Below are 23,903 nucleotides of genomic sequence, written 5' to 3'. Positions count from 1 at the left end.
AACTGTTAAGTATGAATTGCGTAAGTTGTTACTGAATGGGAAAGTTAATAAGAGAACAAAGACGTCCAGGAACCCTCCATCTAGGCTAAAAGTTGCCAAGCAGGACTTCTAAAGTACATACCCAGTGGCTTTTCTCTAATGTCATTAGGTCATGTTTGTAAGCTTTGTTTAAGGGAGAAGGTAAAACTAAGGAAGCAGCAGCCCTATGGGCAATGGTGGGAAGTTGGGAAATTATGAAGGAACACATCAACTTGGTGGGTTGCTTGTTGCCAGCTTTGTATCCAGGGTTCTCTTCAGGCTGCTCCTCCTGTTGGATGCCACAAAAGAGCCTCAGTTGAAAATTGGGGATGGTTAGGTCTGGAATTACCAGGCATGACTCTCCTTAGACAAAGACAGCTTCGTTTTCTATGGGTTCACTCTGATCCTTGGCAAGTCATGTTAATAAAAGTCCCTGGTTCGTAGTGGCTGTTTGCTCTATTTACATTGATGAGCTCTACTTTCAGTTATAGGATCTTTGGATATGCGCTCATTTCAGTTTAAAGGTTTCCCAAATATGCTCGTCTCAGTGCCATTTTTGTCACTGCCTCCCCTACTTCTGGAAAAAAAAATCAATATACTTCAGTATTAGACAGTAGCTCTCCATCCTTGCCAGTGTTGTGTTTGTTAAAAGTTAGGGAACTATAAGGAAACCATGAGAGTGCTCAAAACCCCCTGTGACTTAGGTACCACTTTTCGATGGGACATTAATTCACTTAACAGTTATTGAGTACCTGAAATGATCAGGTACTGAGGTTGGTTGGGCCGGAGGATGCTACAAATGGTTGGTGCTTCCAAGACGTTCACTGCTTGGTAGAGAGATGTGTAAACCCATAGGGATACAAAGGTATTAAAGGTGTGCCCAGGTATCATGGGCACACTGGGAAAAGGGTTGCCTCTTCCGCTGTAGATGCTGGGTGGTCAGGGAAGCCTTCTTGGAAAAGGTGAAAATTACTTTTCCTTTCTGACTCATTATTAAATCTAATACATTTCATGAACAGAGTTTTTTATGACCCAGAATAGAAACCTTGGCCTTAACTTTCTTTCTTTCTTCTTGGTTCTCATGAAAATTATCTTTCAAAATGATTAGCAAGAAATTGGCAATTCTAACTCTAAACAGAGAAGTAATATCTGTGGTCATCTTACTGTTTGTGTGTAAAACTAGTTACTTGTGTTGAGGGTAAGAGAGTGGAAGTGTAGACGGCTGCTTTCTGAGGTAGATTCTATAGACAGATCCTCAAGGGGTACTACTTTAAGTAATCCAAACCACTCCTTGCGTTTTAGGTCAGGAAACTTGTGGGTACTCACTCAGAGTTCCATCAAACTAAGGAGGTCAGATGTTTGTCAAGCAAACCTATGAGACTGATGTATACAGCAGAATGCCAATGGCACATTTACCAAATGAAATGATTTTCTCCTGAGTAGAATGTTCAGATCTGCCATCCTGATGTCTTAGAAGACACATTCATCTTGTTTTACCTTTACATAATTCTTTTCCTTTTTAGGACAAAGAGCATATTTCAACAAAACCTTAGCCTTTCATTTACTTATGCTGTCATCAAATATTTAATCTGGTTCATGTGCTAGGTGGTAGAAAACACAATGGCGAAAATGTTTTGAAAACTCAGTGTATCTATAGTAAACACTGTTAAGTGTTTATCCTGCCTTATCTCACTGAGTCCTCATGTGCCTTTTCTGAGATATGCCATTGTCCTAATCCATAGTTTATTTTGTTTATTTATTTATTTAGTTTTGAGATAGAGTCTTGCTCTTGTCACCCAGGCTAGAGTGCAATGGCATGATCTTGTCTCACTGCAACCTCCGCCTCCCAGGTTCAAGTGATTCTCCTGCCTCAGCCTCTTGAGTACCTGGGATTACAGCCACGCCTGGCTAATTTTTGTATTTTTAGCAGAGATGGGGTTTCACCATGTTGGCCAGGCTGGTCTCACACTCCTGACCTTGTGATCTGCCCGCCCTGGGCTCCCAAAGTGTTGGGATTACAGGCATGAGCCATGAGCCACTGTGCCTGGCCCTAATCCATAATTTATAAAAGAATCATCCAAGAGGCCCAGGCACAGTGGAGCCTTTTAGAGTGATAGAGAAACAGTCATTGGCCTTTGCTTCCAAGCCCAAAGTCCAGGGACCAGGGCCTCCAGCATCGGAGCTGCGTTCATGGGGTTGCTCACCTTCACTTAGGACTCTGATCCATTTCTTCACACCTTCTTTCTCCCGAAGGTCAATTCAAAACTCCCTAGATGGGGCAGACTCCCACCTGGGTGCTCCTTTCCTGCTTGAGGCCTGGGTAACATTCTGTGTCTTCCCTTCTTGGGGTGATTTTATTAGTCAAAACTCTCAGGAGCCCTAGTGCCTCCTCACCTCTATCTTGAATACTGCAAGCAGCCGCCGTTAGCTGAACAAGGAACTGGTCTGTTGTGTTTCACATTACAAAGGTGTTCTCAATATAGAAACACACCTACTTTCACAATTCACTGCTTTTTAACTTCACAGTGGTTGGAGTTTAAAGGGGTCTTTTATGAACATTGAAGTCCCTGAAGAAGTGGATAGCTAAAAATTTCCACATGACCAGTAGTATGGAACTATAACTAATGATCGAGAATGATACTTCCATTGCTTCTGTTTTACCTTCTGTAGCTAAAGGCTTGTAATTTCATACCACAGCAAACAAATTTTTATTTGTTCAGCTTCCTTTGACTTAAGCAAAGTAGTTTTTTTGGGGGCAGGGGGTATTGCCATTGGAGTCTGATTTTGAGGTATTATTTCATTTGGAAAGACTGATAGAACTAAAAATCTGGTGTAATTTTTTCTGGTTTTTAAAAAATTATATCCAGCTAATTCTTAACCCCCTTTTGAGCTTTTAATTTAAAACAATATCAGTGATTGCTAAAAAGTCATCTATAGCTTTCCTATCTTACTGATTTAATTTAATTTAAAACAATATCAGTGATTGCTAAAAAGTCATCTATAGCTTTCCTGTCTTACTGATTTTCACTTTCTGTTTTCAATAATAACAATCTTTTACCCATCACAATAGAAGGTACCAGGCAAAGGGATTTTCTGAGCCTTTGGGTACCATTCAATTGATATCTGGTAACATATGCATAAAATAGTTTGAATATTTGAGCTTGGTGAGGATGGAGAGTATAAGCAAACAAATTAGCAAAATTGACAGATTCAGAAATGCTGTGACAGAAATATACAAGTTTCGTGTTACTGGATCTTGTAGCACCTAGGATAGTCAAGGAAGGCGTCTCTAAGGAGGTGATTTTAAGCTGACCTGTGAGGATGAAAATGAGCCAGTCGTAAGAACTGGGATGGATGTGTTTCAAGCACAGGTGACAGGAGAGGCTGAGATCCTGAACTAGAAACAGCTTTATCAATTTGATAAACAGAAAGGAGACCAGTGAGAATAGAGTTTAGAGAAGGATAGTATGGTGAGGTCTGGCAAATGGGTTAGAGCCCACATCATATAAGGCTTTGTGCTCAGGTGAGTATATTAGATTTTACTCTAAGTGAAATGGGAAGCTACCAAAAGGTTTTGATGAAACCCATGTCAGTTGGGTATTGCCTCAACAATGCTGGATAACAAACCATCCCCAAACTCAGGGAGTCCTTTGTTCTTGCTCAAGAGTCTGCATATTGCTGGGTTGAGGTGACCCTCGCTGGGCTTGGCTGTAAGCTGCAGGTTGGGTCCAGGTCTGTACCATGTGCTTCTTATCCTCCTTGGACTTGTGGGCTGTGTAGGGGTATAGTTTTTACAAGGAAATGGCCAGAATGCCATTTTCTTTGTGGCACCAAGCATTTGTTTCCAACATCTTATCTAATAAAAAGTTCACCATAGACTAGGGTGCCCTCAATTGCCCCAAAATGAGGCATTTCCTAAACATGAGACTTCCAGTGCTAAAATTGAGGAAGTCTAAGGCAAACCAGGATGAGTCAGTTACACTATCGACTGTCCTATGGTAAATGGATTAATGGGGATGCAAGAGAAGTGAGAAAGAGATCAGCTGTCATTGTGGTCTTCCAAGTGAGAGAAGATGGTGGTGTGAATGAGAGGTTTACACAGGAGATATAGTGGGGCGGATGTCTTTGGGATGTGTTTTGGATGGGTAGCTCAGGACTTGTTGATATTTGGGATGTGGTAGACGAAGAAAGGCATTGAGGATGTGTTAGACCAATTGGATATGCTATTTGCTGGAGTATGATAATGTGAATAACCTATAGGGTAAAATAACAACTTTTAATTATTATTGCAAGAATATAATAACAAGCCACTATTTGCAAATACATTTTATATTATAGACATGGAATGTGGTATTTGTCTTCAAAACCATGTTAAAGAAATTGATGGAATAAATGTGGAGGTTGCCTTATAGCCACCTGGACCTGTAGTAATGTACGCAAATTGTATCAGAAAAATGGTTATCACTAACAAAGGTAATTTTCCTAATAGTCTTCATTGGCTACCTAGGCTCACCATAGTGGTTTACTTCTATAGTAAGCAAGGAAACCATGGACATTGGGAAATCACTGTATTTTCTTCATTTTGATTTGTCAAGGGCTAACCCATCAGGATTTACAGTTTATAATTACATTGTGAGTTTTTCTATATAGTATTGTGGAGTGACAGTGTACCTGATGTGGTAGAAAGAATATTTGAGTAGGATTTAGAAGGTCTGGTTTTGAGTTGTGGTTTTGACATTTGGTATTTTTTTTTTTTTTCGAGGATGTGGGAATTACATATGCTTATGTTTAGATAGTACCAGTTTCTTTTCCCACTTGTTGAGTTGATGTCTTGAATAACAAGGAGGACCTTATTCCCCAGACTGTTTGGGGATGGTGGTTGAATTAATATTGAATTAACACCTGTTTATATGTGGGGAATGCCACTGAATACTTTTGTAACCTTGAATATCTTGCTTGGCATATTTGGGCTCTTTTTCTTTCTCCATGAACTGGGAATAACAATTCAGGGATATTGTGAAGAGGTATCATCTGAGAGACTGTATACAAAGCTGCTTCATGAGTATTTATCAATAAGATTTTCATTCTTTGCTACTAGGATAGTGAGTTGCCAGGCCTGGATTCACATTGGCTTTATTTGTGTCATTTGTTTGGCCTTGCACCCTTGAATGTGATAATGATGAACACAGATTTGTTGAAGGGCTGGCTGATCAAGTGTCAAGTTCCTGGCAGTTCTTTACTCTGTCCCTTACATCCGAATCACTGGCTGCCTCCATAAAGCCAGACCTTCTGGGTTCCAAATACTTTTCTTCTAATTTCCAGCTTGAGATCTTGGGCAAGCTTCTTAACTTCCCTGTGTCTTAGTTTCCCCATGTACAAGAGGAACTAATACTATTTATTGAATCAGATTGTTGCTGGGTCCTCATTAAATTAATAGCAACAACTCAGATCAGTGTCTGGAAATTAGTCAGTCAATAAATATTAGCTGCTTTATTATTATTGCTGTTATTATTTACAGGTAGGCTTCTGGCTGCATTTACTTGATTTGCAGACTTGAGAGACAAGGTAGAACTATTTAGTTTTATAGAAAATTGGAAAGTTCTGATACGATGAACTCTAAAGGGGAATGTGATATAGATTTCTATCATTTAATTTTAGGCAGTTTATAATTTTTCTACAGTGAGTAGTGTACCCCATGTGATAGATCTAATGCATTGTCATATTAGTCTGTTTTTATGCTGCTGATAGAGACATACCTGAGACTGGGAAGATAAAAACGTTTAATTGGACTTACAGCTCCACATGGCTGGGAAGGTCTCTGAATCATGGTGGGACATGAAAGGCACTTCTTAAATGGTGCGAGCAAGAGAAAATGAGGAAGAAGCAAAAGCAGAAAAACCTGATAAACCCATCAGATATCATGACACTTATTCACTATAATGAGAATAGCATGGGAAAGACCAGCCCCCATGATTCAATTACGTCTCCTGGGTCCCTCCTACAACACACAATTCTGGGAAATACGGTTCAAGTTGAAATTTGGATGGGGACATAGCCAAACCATGTCAGTTGTGAAAAGGGGTTTTGACTTTTTGAATCTCAGTCCACTGAAATCTCATTCTGTTTTTCCTTGCCCTGCAGAGTCTGTTTTATCTACTGCTGCACTCTAACCTGCCTGCCCACTCATTTCACATTTCTCTTTGTTTGCCCTAGCTTTTTTGTATGTGCTGTTTGTGCTCTTGATTTATGAAATCTCTGAGATCATCCTTTCTCTGGAATAGGAGGAAAGGCTTCTGGACAGACAGCTGGAGAGATCTAAAACAGCCCAGGGGTATACTTCTTGTTCAGTTCATTCCAGCAACCAGTTAGAGATCAATAAATGCACAGCACTGGTGTATATTATGTACTTTTCCTGGAAAGCAAGTCAGTATTCAATAGGCTAAATAGGAGATGAGATATTTTTTAGTTTGCACCTCTCTATAAATATAAATAATTCGAAAAGATTTTTTTTTAACTTTAAAAAATTTTGTTAAAGAACTCTCTCATAATGTCTAAAGTGTTAGACAGTTGAATGTCTTTTCCCTGTGGAAAGATGTGAAACTTTGTAGAATGGAGAAGAAATGTAAAGAGCACTTGACACTAAAAAAACAAAACAAAACAAAACAACAACAACAAAAAGTGAAAAGCCAAACTGTTATGTTAGCCTGTTCTTGTGTTGTTTTAAAGAATAGCTGAGGCTGGGTAATTTATAAAGAAAAGAGGCTTAATTGGCTCGTGGTTTTGCAGGCTGTACAGGAGGCATGGCATCAGCATCTGCTTGGCTTCTGGGAAGGCCACAGGGAACTTACAGTCATGGCAGAAGGCAAAGCAGGAGTAGGCATGGTGAGAGACGGAACAAGAGTGGAAAGTGGGAGGTGCCATAGCCTTTTAAACAGCAGATCTCACATGAACTCAGAGTGAGAACTCACTCATGACTGCAAGGAGGGCATCAAGCCATTCATGAGTGATCTTCTCCCATGACCCAAACACCTCCCACCAGCTCCCACCTCCAACATTGGGAATTACTATTCGACATGAGATTTGGAGGGGACAAACATCTAAACCATATTACCTATCTAGTTAAAAAGTTTCTCAAAAGCCACAGTTGCTTTGGAATTGGTGATGGAAATTCTCATGGTTCTCACTTGCTGGAATACATAGTGTGGTATGTGAGAAAGAACATAATAGAAATATTTTAAAATCATGTTTTTTATTTTTATGTATTTGCTCTTTACATAATAGAGGGTGTTGACAAGACAGGAATTATTTCTCTTTCTTAAATGAGGAGACTTAGATAGATACCTGATCGAGCTCTCATAATAGCAGATAGACCCCATCCCTAACTCTTATAGGACCAGGGGAAGGAGGACAAATAAAGGCCCATACACCATATGTTCAAAATATAAAATTTTATATATGCAGGTATAAATCAAGCTAACCCTGTATCAAGTAGACGAAAATATATCCCAAATTGAATAAAATGTCTTGCCCTGACAAGCTTACCTTCAGAATGACCTGTAAGGCCTGGCTTCCATTTTGCATTACTGGACTTTGTGGAGTTTAGTGCAGGAACGTGCAGCATAGGGATTAGGGAATACCACCCTCTAGCCTGTGGTTCCTCTTGCCACCCGCAGCTTCATTCTGCATTGTGAGGTGACTCATGAATATGTGTGTTTAGATCCACCCACCTCTCCTGCACACAGCCACCCCTTGAACATAGGAGTGCAATTAGAGGATAGCACATGCTTCCCTTGGAAGGCCCCATCTTGAGAAGAGGCACACAATGGGCCATTTCAGTAGACTTTTGGGGCAATGTGCATGGCAGGGGATTGTAAGCTCTGGATAATCCCTTTGGCCTTAAGGACTTCTATCCCCATTCCATGATTAAGTTTAATTATGAGGGCAGTAGTGGGGTATCCAAGATACAATTTAGATTCCATTGGATTGTTTGGCCACTTCAGTCACATTATTAGTCAGTTTAGTGAAAAATAAAGTTTGTTCCTTCATTTAGTATGTATTATGTACAGGTACTTGGTGCTGGAGATGTAACTGGAGCAAGGCATCTCTTGGGAGTGGCTTTGAATTCTAGTGAGATAAGACAGAAAACCATGCAAAGAATTACAATGTAATGTGCTCAGGTTATCAATGCTATGAATAATATAAAAGAGGGTAGTGAGATAATGATGGAAAGGTAAGGGTGGGACCAGTGGTCAGAGGAGTCTTCCCTGTGGAAATGACATTGTGATGAGAGATGGGAATGCTCAACAGCTGCAAGAAGATCTAAGGGAAGGGCATTCCAAGTGGGTGGATTGCATGGGTGATGGCCAGGAGCTTGGTGGGGTCAGGGCATGGAAGGAGATGGGATTAGAGGAGAGGGCAGGGTCTTGGAGGTCACCAGAGCCTTGTAGGACCTGTAAGGGGTTTGGATTTTGTTTCGGTGAAATTCATTTGAAATTTTAAACAAGAGATTGATAGGCAAACTTCTGATCAAATTCAGTACTTAACAGTTAACTCTGTTTGAACAGTAGCCTGTCCAAATTGTAATCATTTTGCCAATATTAAATGAATCCCCCTGCTGTACATACTCCATCTCTTACAGTAGTTGAATGTCACCGATATATTTTGTGGACATTTCAAAGACTTAAACATTGGTGCTCCTGGCAAGTAATGTGAAAAAGTGGTCATATATTTAGCTATCAAGTTTCATGTCTTTTGTTAAAAATATAGAACCAAGAGAACTCTGAACATAAATGCAGACATGCTCTTGGTGTTGGGTATTTCATAACTATTCTTAGGTGCCAAATGTCTTCATCTTCACGTGATTTATAGTAATGTAAGTAATGTGTTGGAGACTAACAAATCAAAATCTCATTTCGGATGTGTGACACTAATGTTGTGTTGACTTACTTTTTCATGTGTTAGATTTCTGATAAAATTACTAAAACACCTTCTTGAAAGGAGTAACAGGAAGAAACAATTGAGATGTCAGATATTCAGCTGTGTATACTTTCTTATGGATAGGAGATTACTGATAAATTTTTAATTGTGTTACATAGCATTTAGAGTACCTCAATTTAGGAACATTTAGCAACTTAAAATTTTTTGATGGCAAAGGACCTACAAGTAGCATGATACTTGTTAAGAGAAAACAAAGACAGACCAATTTTAGTTTTTATTTATTATAATGATTTTCATTTTGCTGTTAAAGATGTTTTCTTCAACAGTAACCAGCTGTGTAACATAGAAGCAGCTGCATGATATTTTCATTTTTATGCATAATATTGGAAATCTTAGACAAGGTTCATTGTCTGTTATGGAAAATGAAATGATCTTTTCCTAGTCTGAACAGCTGTGTAAAACAGAATGATAACATCTTCTCCTGTCTCTAAGTGACCATCTGTTTTTATGGGATTTGACAGGTAATTTATTAATTTTAAGTGGTTTGTTTTAGTGAAATTTTGGCAAATGTGCATGTAGCAGAGTAGTAGAAAAATATTATAAAGCTTTGGAATTTTTCAGGCCTTTTTAAAGGTCTGGTAGAATCTTTAAGAGACTTTTCCTTGTGTGTTTTGAAATGGATAAAAATATTTGTCAATGAATGAGACCATAGGGACTGGATTATAGGCTTCGGTGACAAATTTGGCAGTCATTCCAGTTTTGGTGAATTTAGAAATACTAACTGTACAATTACAAAAGTGTTTAATTTTTTTCTTTCAGTGTAATGCTATTTCTGTGGTCTTAATATAAAAATTATACAAAAAAAGTAAGTGGTAAGTTGCTTTTTAAACTCTGTCTTCCTCCATTCCAGCTGTCACTGCACTTTCCTAGGGTCCTTCTGGCATCATCTCAAATCTTGGAAGAAATGTCAGCTCGTTTTCAACATTCATTTGTCACTTTTAAGGTTTCACTGAATTACCCAGGCTGAATGCAGAACGAAAAGAAATGCCACGGTTATTATGCTGACTGCAGACCCAACATGGGAATTCTTTATGATAGGCCCTCACTCATGTCTTCATACTTTATTTATTCCAATGTGCTTAGCAAGCCTACTTGGCCTTGTTTGTCTCCAGGTAGATCAGACGGCTGGAAACAGTCCTACCTATTTTCATTTGGGAAGCTTAAATATTTTTAAGATAAGTGATAATGCCCAGCAAACAGAGCTGAGTGTCATGAGTTCTATCTCAGCGTCTCAGTCACCGAGGGAAGCTAGGAGACTTAATCATTTTTAACTCAGTTCCCCAATCTGTAAAATGAGGTTTATGACATTTTCTTCCCTAGTTCACTGGAATAGCATTAGAAAAATGAATGGATGTGGTGACTGTTTGTTGGATGACATTTGCTGAATGTGGCTTTTTGGAGTTCAAGACTGGATACATTAATAATAGTTTTAATTGTTACTATAACATGGCTTTCGGATAGTGATGCTGATCATGAGGAGAAGCAGAAATAGGAGGAGGATAGTGGTGGTGGTGATGGATGAACAGTAGTAATAACAGTCCATGGGAGGTAGCTTAGGGCAGTGACTAAGCCCATAGGAGCCAGACTGTCTTGGTTCAAATCTCTTTCATGTCAATTATTACTTGTGTGACTTTGAACAAGTTACTTAAATCTCTGAACATAGTAAACATCACATTTGGAACTGGAATCCCCACCTGTCTGAGCATGTGTTCCTAACCACCATACTGTGCCGATTTAAAAGCAAAAGCAACGGTCTTTGGTCTAGAGCATTTGAAAAGGTCATCCAACAGAACATATAAAAATAGGAGAAGCCAGCAACATCCTTAATTTTTTTTACTTAGTCCTTAAAATACTTACATTTAAAAAACACCCCGTAGGATCATGAATATCAGACCGATTGGGAAGGGCAGATTAATTGGCTGCCTAAGGAGTGAAACTGGCACGTTAGACTGCTACAAAACTTGCTTGTTTTTGATCTCTCGAAATCAGTGAATCTCATTATTATTCATAGTTCTTCTTTTAAGAAAAATAAAATAAAACACATCATTTGTAAAAAGAAAATTTTGTCCTATGCAGTCTAGGTTGTTCCAGGAACTTACTGAGAAACTACAACAGCCTTTTGAGGTTAGCTGGTACTGTTCCCTGACTCTCAAGTTTCTGCCTTGTGAATCTGGTAGTGGGACATTGGCTATAGTAAAGAAGGAGACTCACTCGATCTCTGTGGAAATCATTGAGAATTACAAGTAGGATAGTTCATCTTTGTTTAAAAAGTAGAAGTAATTGTTTCTTTTGGAAGTAGCATGCTAATTATTTAACTGCACATGTAGTTCTGATAAAGCAGGTACGATTGTTTTGGCTAGTTTGGGATATAGGTTGGTTGATGTCAGTATTATTTTACAAATGTGGAGGAAAGTCCATCAGGGAAATAATTGAAATCAAGAAGGACTTTTTTTTTTTTTTTTTTTTTTTTTTTTGAGATGGAGTCTTGCTCTGTCACCCAGGCTGGAGTGCAGTGGTGTGATCTCAGCTCACTTCAGCCTCCACCTTCTGGATTCAAGTGATTCTCCTGCCTTAGCCTCCCAAGTAGCTGGGATTACAGGTGCTCGCCACATGGATGCTTGGCTAATGTTTTGTACTTTTAGTAGAGGCAGGGTTTTGCCATGTTGGCCAGGCTGGTCTCGAACTCCTGACCTCAAGTGATCTACCCTCCTCGTCTCCCAAAGTGCCAGGATTACAGGTGTGAGCAACTGCACCCAACTTAAAGCAGGACTCTTAATGGACAGGGGAATGTGAATGGTAGGGGGGAGAAAGCTTCCTTTTCAGCATGATAGTGATTTATACATTCCTGGTGTAGTCAGCTATTATATTCCAGTGGCTTATTGGCATCCAGTGGCAGCTGAAGACAGATGATGGAATGTCCCTGTTTTGAAGAACGTCCTTTGCCTCCTCTCTAAGCATCAAATTACTTAACTTGTACCAGTTTTTATAGTGCCATCATTTTTCATTATATGTTCCCTTATCCCATTGGAGCACAAAGGGAACAGAGAGGAGCATTGAGTGTCCTCTTCATGTTCTTTTTCTGGTTAAGACCATGTGTATTCACAACTAATTTAAGAGAGAGCTGGAGCCAAAGCAACTTTAACCTAATTTGAAGGATTAGATTGATGGGATCAGTTGTAAAGGTCCTGTGGCAGGAATGTCCCTGAACGTTTTCAGGTGATTGGAGAGAGAGAGGAATTAGGGACATGAGGTGAAATTGGAGTATGGAGACTATCCTGTAGGTATTTGTATGCAATTAGAGGGGTGCTGGGTTTAAATTTACATGAAAAAGGAAACTGTTTTGCAATGGTTTTATATATTTTTAAATTTTCTAACAAGGTAATTGTTACATATTGTATATCATAAAATTTACCCATTTCAAATATATACTTCAGTGGACAAAATGTACTGTATCCATATGATATGGTTTGGCTGTGTCCCCACCCAAATCTCATCTTGAATTGTAGTTCCCATAATCCTTATGTGTTGTGGGAGGGACTGGTGGGAGGTAATTGAATCATGGGGGTAGTTACCCTCATGCTGTTCTCATGATAGTGAGTAAATTCTCATGAGAGCTGATGGTTTTATAAGGGGCTCTTCTCCCTTTGCTCAGCCCTTCCCCTTCCTACCACCATGTGAAGAAAGACATGTTTGCTTCCCCTTCTACCATAATTGTAAGTATCCTGAGACTTCCCCAGCCACGTGGAACTGTGAGTCAATTAAACCTCTTTCTTTTATAAATTACCCAGTCTCAGGAAGTTCTTTTTTTTTTTTTTTTAAAGACAGAGTCTTGTTCTTTTGCCAGGCACCAGACTGGAGCGTAGTGGCGAGATTTCGGCTCACTGCAATCTCTGCCTCCTAGGTTCAAACAGTTGTCCTGCCTCAGCTTCCCAAGTAGCCAGGACTATAGGCACACGTCAGCATGCCCACCTAATTTTTGTATTTTAGTAGAGATGAGGTTTCACCATGTTGGCCAGGATGGTCTCGATCGCTTGACTTCATGATCCGCCCTCCTTGGCCTCCCAAAGTGTCGGGATTATAGGCATGAGCTACCGCTCCCGACCTCAGGCAGTTCTTTATAGCAGCAGTTGCCAAAGAGTATTCCATTGTATGGACTAATACACCACACAGTGGAGTACTCTTTGGCAACACAAAGAACAAACTATTAATACATTCAGCAATGTGAATGAACCTCAGAAACATGATGTCATGATATTAAGTGAAGGAAGTTTAATTCAATGATATTTAGTAAATTTACCAAGCTCTATAACCATCACTTTAGTCCAGTTTTAAAACATTTCATCCTTCAATAAGATTTTTTATGCCCATTTACTGTTAATCCCATTACTACTGCCAACCCCAACAATCATTAGTTTATATTGTGCCCATATAGATTTGTCTTTTCTTTAAATGGAATCCTACAACATGTGGTCTCTTGTGTCTAGCTTATTTCACTTAATATCATTCTTTGAGGTTAATTCATGTTATTGAATGTGTTAGTAGTTTGTTCTTTGTGTTGCCAAAGAGTATTCCATTGTATGGATACAGACCATTTTGTCCATTTACCAATTGGTAGATATTTATATTGACTTGAATTTTTTGCTATCATGGTTAATACTGCTAGGAACACTTATGTCCAAGTCTTTGTGTGAAATGTATTTTTATTTCTCTTCAGTACTGTGATAGGCAGAATTTTGGCCCCAAGACTTTTGCCCCTAGTTTTGTGCCCTTGAATATGTGGCATTACATGGCAACAAGGAGTTTGTAGATGTAACTGAGGTTACTATGCAGTTGACCTTAAGATCAAGAGATTATCCTGGATTAACTAGATGGACCCAGTATGATCACATAAGCCTGTAAAAGTACAAGAGGAAGTAGAGGAAGTTCAAAGAGAAATTTAAAGAGGTATCAAAGAAATCAAAGACATTTGAAGCATGAAAAGGATTTGATATACCATTGTTGGCTTCAAGATGAGGGCCTTGTGTCAAGGAACTGGAGACCTCAGTCTTGTAGCTGCAAGGAACTGAATTCTGCCACTAACTAGTAAGGTGGGAAGAGGACTGTAAGCAACAAATAAGAATCCTAGTCCCGGCCAATAGCTTGATTTTAGCCTGGTGAGACTCTAAACAGAAAATCCAGTTATATCTGCCAGACTTCTGACCTGCAAACACTGTGAGACAGTAAATGAACATTGTTTTAAGCCTTTAAATTTGTGACAGTCTATTACAACACCAAAGTAAACTAAAACAGGTAGAACCCCAGTGGTGAAATTGCTGGGTCTTATGGTAAATTAACACTTTGAGAAACTTTTCAGTGGTTTGAGCACAGGGTGACATGATATTTTAAAAGGATCCTCTGGCTGAGCTGAAAGGGGCCTGTTAGGGGGGCCAAGAGCAGAAGTAGGAGACCAGTGAGGAGTCAGGCAAGTGGGAAGGATGGTGGCTTTCCCTAGGGTGGCTTTGCCAAGTTGGAATTTGGACAGGACAATGAATGACAGAGGCATCTGCAGCAGGTTTGGCCCTCTGCTGGAAGTGGCATGGCAGGAAATGGTGTGGCAGGAGGTAGTGTCCCGGAACCTTGTTGATTGAACATACCAGGACCACTGGTCAGTCTCAGGGGGAGGCTGAGGCATCAGAGGAGAGGGAAGTATATCATGCACTCAGTGATAAAAGAAAGACACTTTGAGGTATTTTCCCTTTTATCATGGCATACAAATAACTCCCATCCACTAACCTGAGATAGTCGAGTTACTTAGCGGGAGGTGATGGAAGAAAACAAACATCAAAATGAATAGACTGAGAGTTGCCTTATGGGAGAATCATCACATGTGATGTAATAAAAGGTGTTTTTGTTTGGGAGGGGAATGTCATTCCACCAAAATGAATGCTTTAGATGTGTGGTATAGTCAGTCAGAATGGTTACTAGTAAAAAGTCAAAAATAGCAGATGCTGGCAAGATTTTGGAGAAAAGGGAACACTTATACATTGCTGGTAGGAATGTAGATTAGTTCCACCATTGTGGAAAACAGTTTGACGATTTCTCAAAGAACTTAGAACTACCTTTCAACGAGCAATCCCATGATTGGGCGTATACCCAAAGGAATATAAATCGTCTGCCATGAAGACACATGCACACATATGTTCATTTTAGCACTATTCAATGCTAATACATTGAATAGTATTAGCAAAGACATGGAATCAACGTAGGTGCCCATCACTTGTAGACCGGATAAAGAAAATGTGGTACGTATATACCGTGGAATACTATGCCACCATAAAAAAGAACAAGAACATGTCTTTTGCAGCAATACACATGGAGCTGGAAGCCATTATCCTAAGCAAACTATCCTAAGGAACAGAAAACCAAATACTGTATATTTTCACTTTTAAGTGGCAGCTAAACTTTGAGTACACATGGACACAAAGAAGGGAACAACAGACGCTGAGGCCTACTTGAAGTTGGAGGGTAGGAGGAGGGTGAAGATTCAAAAACTACCCATCAGGTACTATGCGTATTACCTGGGTGACAAAAAAAAATCTATACACCAAATCCCCGTGATGTGAAATTTATCTTTATAACAGAACTCTGCATGTACCTCTGAATGTTAAATAAGTTTTTATTTTATTTTTTTAAAAGAAATATGGTGTACTGATACTGTATGTACATGGCAAAATTTCTCTGGTACTTGTTAAGTATAAAACCTTCAAAGGATCTAGCTTGGTCTAACCTGAGAACTACACAGAGTTCCTAAATTGGTTTCTTAATTTGGGTATTGTAAGTTAATACTTAGTGGTCCAACTTTTTGGGAGCTAATTTACAACTCTTACTGATGTACCATTTCTGCACATTAAATGCGTGTCTGGTGATTAACCGTATTGGTAGAAGTCATCCTTACCTGACTGAATCCTATAACCTGCCTTAAATACCATCAGGTCTTTCTATAATTATTCTTCCATCCCTTTGGTACTTTAGTGCTCACCTTTCCTCAGCCTAATACTCCAAGAAGTATCTCTGACTTTCCGTACTTGAGTTAGGCGTCATTTTGAGATGGTGCCGCTGCACTTTATACATCATGCATTCTTTGGTCTTTGTCTTCTTTTCATCAGTCTCCGTAACTTGATTTTGAGCTTGAAAAGTTCCAGACTTTTCACCATCGCACCTTTTCTGTAAAGAACTTGCAACAGGAAAGTGCTCAGTAAATACTGATTGAATTAAACCAAAGAATTGCAGCCATCACTTCATTGCATGCCCTCCTCTTCTGAAAAATATTGAATGTTTAATCTCCTAGAGAAAGATTAAGAGCTCAGAGAAAGCCACTTCTCACTGACAGACCTTCCAATCCTTTTGACAAAAAAATATGGCAGAAGACAGCCCCATTATTGTTGACCACAGATGTGTGTGTGACATATCTACTTACCATGTCTTATTTTCAGTAATAAAAAATAGCTGGGTATTATGTACTTTTGATCTTGTGTTATCTTAATTTGTCTGCATTTTTGGAGTTTACTCTTGAGAAAAAGACTACCAGGGGAATGGCTAAAGAAAGTGCTAACCAGCATTGGTTGCTTGCTCAGCAACTCCCTTTGCATCAGCACACAGAGCTACATGTGTGAGAAATGTGTTTATTAGAAAAGTGACTGGGCATCCAGTGTTAAAAGATTAAGAAGTACTCTTCAGAGGAAGTTGGCACCATTTACCATACAAGGTACCGTGACAGAGAGGGTTCTTGATTTCAGGAACACACAGTATTAGCAAATATGGGTGGTCATATTTTCAGAAGGTATTATCCAGGCTTCCTGTTCATACACCCATTTAGGATGATTGCATATTTTCCCCCTATTATAAACAACTCTAAACAATTTCCCACAAACAGTTCAATTTGATTTGACATTTATTGAGTTACACTTGACATTTCCAAGTGCAGTAGGAACTTTTTTTCTCCTTGACAACTCAGGTGTGAAATTATGATTGACAGTCTATAATATGCAGCTCAACTGTGTTCAAAACTGACCAGTGGTTTTGGAAGATGAAGCAGCTCCAAATTTTGTGACCCCTGGATAACATTCTCACCCTGGAAGTGGAGACGATAGTAGGGTACAGTCTCTGCTGGTTGTCTGCTGTCCCATACTTCATTTCTGGACTCAGCTTCGGCCAGCTTGTGTGCAGCTCTCCCAATGCCCTGAGCAGGCACTCAGCAATCATTGCATGAAAGGATAAATGTAGCCAGTTTGAGGATGTATCTTTCATTATATTTAACTTTATCTTTTTAGCACTCTTCTCCTCAGTTTAATCAAAAAAAGCTTGTTGCAAAATTGTTCAAAAAATAAAATATGAAGAAGGCCAAAAAGATGTTCCCACCCAGATGTTATCACTTGTCAGTTTGATGTATGGCCTTCCAGACACACATATGAATGTGGAAGTACATACAGATAGCCACAAAATGTGGCTCTATCTGCCTGTGTTATGAATGAAATATAGACATCATGGCAACAGGTACTGGTGTGGGCTTCTCCTATGTTGCTTATCTGAATATGCTAGAAAAAAGAGTGAGGAATTTTTATGTTGTATTTTTTTATTCTATGAAGTTTGATTTTTAAATGTATTAGACTATAGTTGTATAGTAGTACTGTAATTAAGAAATAAAAATGGACAAGAGTATAAAACATCAATATATTAAGAATTGCTAAAGTATATTCTAATTTGATGGGGTCTCATTTATTTTTTTCCTTTTGTTGACTCACCTCCTTGATTTTTAAGTCTTGTGGAGTTGTACTGACTGACATCTGCAACTTAAATATTTTATAATGTGTCTTTCTGTTTATGTATCTCAGAAAAATAGGTACCACTTTGCCTGTAACTCAATGTCCTATGTTTTCCTATAAACAAGTTAATTTTTTGCAAACATACTAACATCATTTCAAAGGATAACATTGCAGTATCTTGGACAACTGACATGAACTTTATTTTTCATTACCCTGTTTAAGTTTTAAAAATTTGAATTTTTTCTACCACCACCCTGATCTGTTTGAAAGCTTTTAGGTGCTACACTTGAGCATGTTAGTGCCCAGCTTGGAATATCACTGTGCCCCCAGAGCAGTCTTTCCAATCAGGTAGAAAGAGAAGCCAGGCCAGAGAGACCCCTTTGGAAGTTACTTGGTTTGTAATTTAGTGGCAGTAAGCCTATTAAAATCTGTTTGGATTTTACCACCGGTTTTATATTGCACATAGTCTGAGTGATAAGATTTTTTTTAAACAACGGGCAATAAAACTTGTAGTTCTGAAGGATAGGGCATTTGACTATGATTACTGTTAGTCACATCCAGCTTCAAGTTTCATCTCAGAAAACAAACCTCTGTGAGCACTTGGCATTAATTAAATTATGTGTAGAGAACTTATTTCTCACTTAAATTAATGCCACTTGACATTCTAAATTCTTCTACTCTTAATCTTGTAATTGCCTTGTCTTGCCATGATTTGTAAATTGTGAACTTGGGCCCTTTAACTTACCGGCAACTTAATTGTAAAATAATCTATTAATGAGGAAAGAAAATTTTTATTTAAGAGTGAAATAATTTTATTTTCAGCTTTATTTTAATTATACATTCTGATATTGCACATAACATACTGAAATTCCTAATCCCTTTCTTTCTGAGAAAATTTTAGGATTTCAAGATAGAAATTTTAGCCTTTGGAAAATACTATAAAATCCTAGAAAATATTCTGTATGTGTTCCAGTTGATGCCAGGCCAGGTGCTCCTGGACCTTCTTAGAGAGCAGCAGTCCTGGTGCCAGGTCACCCCAACCTCCCTGGGTATCCCCCATGTTGCTGTCCTGCCTGAGAACCCTTTGTCTCTTCTGAGGCCCAAGCTCAGCTGCATCAGACCCTTTGGATCTCAGGCTGTTCCCACCAACGTTTGGCTGAGAGAAAGGAGTGAGAAAAACCCTGCAGAGGAATTCCTTGCCTTGGCTTTCTTCCTCATCTTCACCATTCTTCCTCCTTCAGGGATGATTCCCAGGCACAGTGGTTCCTATGGCCTCTCAAGAGACATCCATCTCCCATAACCAAGCTTCCAGCTGTGATCTCCAGTTCAGCCATTGTCACCTAAGCAACATCCCATTTTGCATCCCTTTCCTTCCCCCTGGCCTCACTGCCTAGTCCTCTCTGGCTTCCCTGAGATTCCACCCTCACATAAGAATTGGCATACGCATTTTTCACATGTTTTTGGTTTTTAGGTAAGCCAATCTAAGACATTTTGAACACATAAATTCTCGTCAGTATCTTGTCCTAATACTTATTGGAAAAATAGATAGTTCCAGCAGGCACCAGCTTACTCTTGATTAGGTGCCACTGTTTCTTTACCTCTTGGATACAGAAATGGCCTTTAAAATTTTACACACACACACACACACTCAAAATATGTATTACTATGTGTTCCTTATATTATTGAGTTTATGCTATTTATTCATTGTGCAACTTAAAAATCAATCAAAAGTCGATGTGATTTTGAAGGGTTAGGAATTTAAAATGTTGCTTTATGACAAACTCAGAGAGAAAAACCCAGAGAGAAAGGAAGATACAAACTAAACCCCTGATCTTCTCCCCCTTACTCCACCTGCTCTCAGCAAGCTCTCTGCAATTGATGATGCTTTTTGAAATTCAGATTTGACACTCTCTTTTTCCTATTGCTCTGGAGATAAAGACCTTGAGAGGGTATATCCTTCCTGATGTTGGCCTTTAGGTCTTTGGGCAAATGGAAATATAATTCCATTGTTCAGTAACATTGAATGAGAAAGTGCATATAAAATATGTAGCATGATGGCTGGCTAGACAGTAGCGTGGATGCCCCCTTACCACAGGGCTGTCCCTGGCTGCCCTGGTTGCATACCACTTTCTGAGGCTTTGAAGAGTTCTTACCTTCTTTCTTCCCATTCCTGCCAATATTTGAGGCGACGGATCCAGTGAAGACAGAGACTCTGGTAGAGATTGTTTTGGCTGCCAGATTTTTGCCCTGAGCAAAATGTGTTTGGTCTCCACAGGCTGAAATACCACCAGATTTTAAGAACTCTGTAATATGAGAAGTCTTTTATTTAGCATTTAGTAGCTATGAAAATTTAATGCTTACATCAGATCTCCTCCTCTGTCATTTCTATGTCTTCTTTTACTTAGTGCAATTCTTTTTTTCTCTCTAGCTCATGATTCTAGTTAAACTTATGAACCGAACTCTGCTCTATGTCCTAATTATTTTGCAGTAGACACCATTCCTTAAAAGTTCCTTTATTTATTTATAATTTCAGTATAAGCACTTCACTTTTTTTTTTTTTTTTAGACAGTCTTGCTTTGTTGCCCACACTGGATTGCTGTGGCACGATCTCAGCTTACTGCAACCTCCACCTCCTGGGTTGAAGAGTTTCTCTTGCCTCAACCTCCCAAGTAGCTGGGACTACAGGCATTTGCTACCACATCTAGCTAATTTTTTTTTTTTTTTTTTGTATTTTTTAGTAGAGATGAGATTTTGCTGTGTTGGCCAGGCGGGTCTTGAACTCTGGACCTGAAGTGTTCCACCTTCCTCAGCCCCCCAAAATGTTGGGATTGCAGGCGTGAGCTACTGTGTCCAGCCAGCACTTCACTCTTAAGTGTCCTAGTTGGACTTAATTGTTTATCTGGCTGGGTTGAGCAATCAGTAGAGTTCTTTATGCCCAGGTGGTTAATCTATTTTGGGCTTTTTGTAAAAAAACAAAACAAAACATTAAATCACTGTTTGGTATTGACAGTGAAGTTTATTTGAACCATTTGGTTATCAATTCTTAGTGAGGATTGGGAGCGTTGAAGCTCTGAATCAGGTGAACCTGTGTATTTTCTGCCTTCTCAACTTACATGCTTTTTGCCTCCAACCCAGTTTGAGATATTTTTATGTAGTTGGCAGAGTGAGAGTAACTCTCAGCCGAAATTCACAAAAATCAACAGTTGGGAAAAATGTGGCACTCAGTAAGTTTCTTCAAGAAGATTTCTATTTCCTTAAGATGATCTGCATCTTACATAGCAGAGCAGTTTTCTCAAGCGGAGGGTGTTCTTGACATTTCCCCAAACTGTTGCAGCGCCTCAAGATTGCTCTGAGAATTTAAATATGTTTATCTAAATTCATCTATTTTCTGTTTAAAGAGGAGAATGTTTCAACACATTTGTGAATGGGAAATACTTCTGAAAAACTCTGTTCAATTCTGAATCAGGAAAATTTCCTAAGTCTACCTTTTTTTTTTTTCCTATTAAAATGTATACAGATTACTTACTGGCCCACATGAAATATTTTTATGTTTTGCTTTATACAAACTCTATCATGGCATACTTTGTCTCTCTCTTCAAAGAGAATCGCTAGATTATAAAAGAACAGTATCCCTGAAAACTCAGTGAGACTGTCTTTCAGACAAGACTTGATCTGGGATTTCTTGAGGAGACCTATGTTGACCTGTGTCATCTGTTTGCCACTCTGTTGATTGGTGAATATTTCTTACTTATTATTCTCATGGCAATAGTCATATCCACAGAAACTCTGCTGTGGAAATAGCAAGGAGACCCATCTTTTCCGATATATTCAGTTAGCTGCAGTTATATGGAAATTCAAGGTAAAAAGGACTCAACTGCCAGTGAAAGAGGAGTCCCAGTCAAGCCCCTTGCATGGAGGTACCTATATTTCATGTGTCAAGAATGGCCTGATGGTAAGTGCCTGGTTTCTCTGTTTCAGGCCTTTAGGAATCCAGAAAACAGCTGCCCAGATTCTACTAGAATTCCCCTAGATTTGTGTTACATCACTCATTTTCTTCAATTCTGTCTAGATGAAATGGACTTTTTAAATTCTTAGGTTCAGCATTAATAGCATAATTGTGATAATTTCCCAAGAACACGTTTCCTACTAGGATAATTCTCATAGCTTTCCTTATTGGCAGGCTTTCTTTTTTACTAAGTTATTCTTAAAAGAACTGCAGTTTACATATCCTTAATTTACCCATTTCAAGTATATAATTCAGTGATTTTTAGTAACTTTATTGAATTGTGCAACCATCCCATAAATTAGTTTTAGAGCATTTTCACCCCCCCTCATAAGATTCCTTCTGCCTGGTTTGATGTTAATTGCCATTCTCACTCCCAGCCCCAGGCAACCCCTCCATTCACTTTCAGTCTTTAAGTTTGCCTTTTCTGGACATTGCATATAAATGGAATCATATGACATGTGGCTTTTTGTATCTGGCTTCTTAGCATACTGTTTATGAGGTTCTTCTGTGACTTAGCATATGTCAAGAGTTACTTCTTTTGTAATGCTGAATAGTATTTTATTATATGGTTATGTCATATTTGGTTTATAATGTACACCAGTTGGTGAACATTTAGATTGTTTCCACTTTGAGACTATTATTAATAATGCTACTATGAATATTCATGTAAGTCTTTGTGAACAAATGTTTTCATTCTCTTGTGTAGATACCTAGGTTTGGAATTATTGGATTATATTAGCTCTAAGTTTAACTTTTTGAGAAACTGCCAGACTTTTTCCAAAGTAGTTATACCATTTGACAGTCCCATTATCAATACATGATGGTTTTTATTTCTTTATATCTTCACGAACTTTTGATATTTTCTGTCTCTTTAATTTTAGCTATTCTAGTAGGTATAGAATGATATTTTTGTTTTAATTTACTTTTCTAACTGACTAATGCAGTTGAATCTCTTTTTATGAACTTATTGACCATTCATCTAACTTCTTTGGTAAATTATCTGGCCATATAGTTTGCTCATTTTTTGACTGAGGTTTGTCTTATTGAATTGTGAGAGTTATTCTTAAATTCTGGAGACAAGACCTTTATTAGATATGTGTCTTACAAATACTTTTTCCCAGTCTGTTGCTTGTCATTTCATGTTTCTAGTGGTGCCATTTGAAGTCTATTAGTTAAATTTTAACAAAGTCCAGCTTACTAATTTTTTTCTTTTGTGGACTATGCTTTCGGTGTTGTATCTAAAAATTTTTTTTTACCTGACTCACGTCTCAAAGATTTTCTCCTGTATTTTCTTGTGAAAGTTTATTATTTTAGCATTTACATTGAAGTCTGTGATCTATTTGGGTCTATTTTTGTGCATGGTATGTGGTGAAGGTGTAAGTTAAAATTTTGCAATTGTCTTAGCACCATATTTTCAACAGAGGATACATTCCCCAATGAATTGCATTGGCACCTTTGCCAAAGATCAATTGACTATAAATGTAAAAATTTATTTCTGAACTCTCAATTCTGTTTCATTGATTTATATATCTATCTTCATACCATGTGGTCATCAGAAAAGTTGCTCCCCAAAGATGTCCATGTCTTAAGCTACAGAACCTGTGAGTCTGTTATTTATACGGTAAAAGGGACTTTGTACATGTGTTAACAAGTACAAATGTTTAGATGAGAGATCATCCTAGATTACTGGGTGGATCCAATCTAATCACAAGTCCTTAAAAGAAGAAAACCTTTTCATATTAGGTCAGAGATGAAAGGTGAAACAAGGAGGAGGTATTTGAGCATGACAGAGGCTTGACCTATAGTTACTGGCTTTGCAAATGGTGAAGGGGTCCACTACCCAAGGTATGTATGTGGCCTCTGTTAGCTGAGAACTGTCAGCAAGGAAGCAGGGATCTCAGTACTACAATCCCAGGAACTGAATTCTGTTAATCACGTAAATGAGCAATGACACAGATGCTATCTTGTACCTCCAGGAAAAAATGCAGCCCTGCCAATGTTGCAGGACTTTTCATTAGTTCAGCTAAAGACGGGGTTCTTTTTCCTATGACCACAAAAATTCAGGCTCGCAGACAATTTGA

The 23,903-nt window shown here is 38.6% G+C and overlaps 1 protein-coding gene across 4 annotated transcripts in view; it reads left to right on the top strand.

The window, feature by feature from the left end:
• The window catches only part of SUCLG2 (succinate-CoA ligase GDP-forming subunit beta), a 279,639-nt gene that overhangs the window by 67,783 nt on the left and 187,953 nt on the right, over nucleotides 1–23,903 (top strand). The window lies entirely within an intron of this gene.

The sequence above is a fragment of the Sapajus apella genome, unplaced genomic scaffold, assembly GCF_009761245.1.
Source record: "Sapajus apella isolate SASKATOON/1434 unplaced genomic scaffold, GSC_monkey_1.0 scaffold23, whole genome shotgun sequence".
Classification (NCBI taxonomy): Eukaryota; Metazoa; Chordata; class Mammalia; order Primates; family Cebidae; genus Sapajus; species Sapajus apella.
Note: the sequence above shows the minus strand (reverse complement) of the source record. Positions and strands in the feature narration are given on the sequence as shown.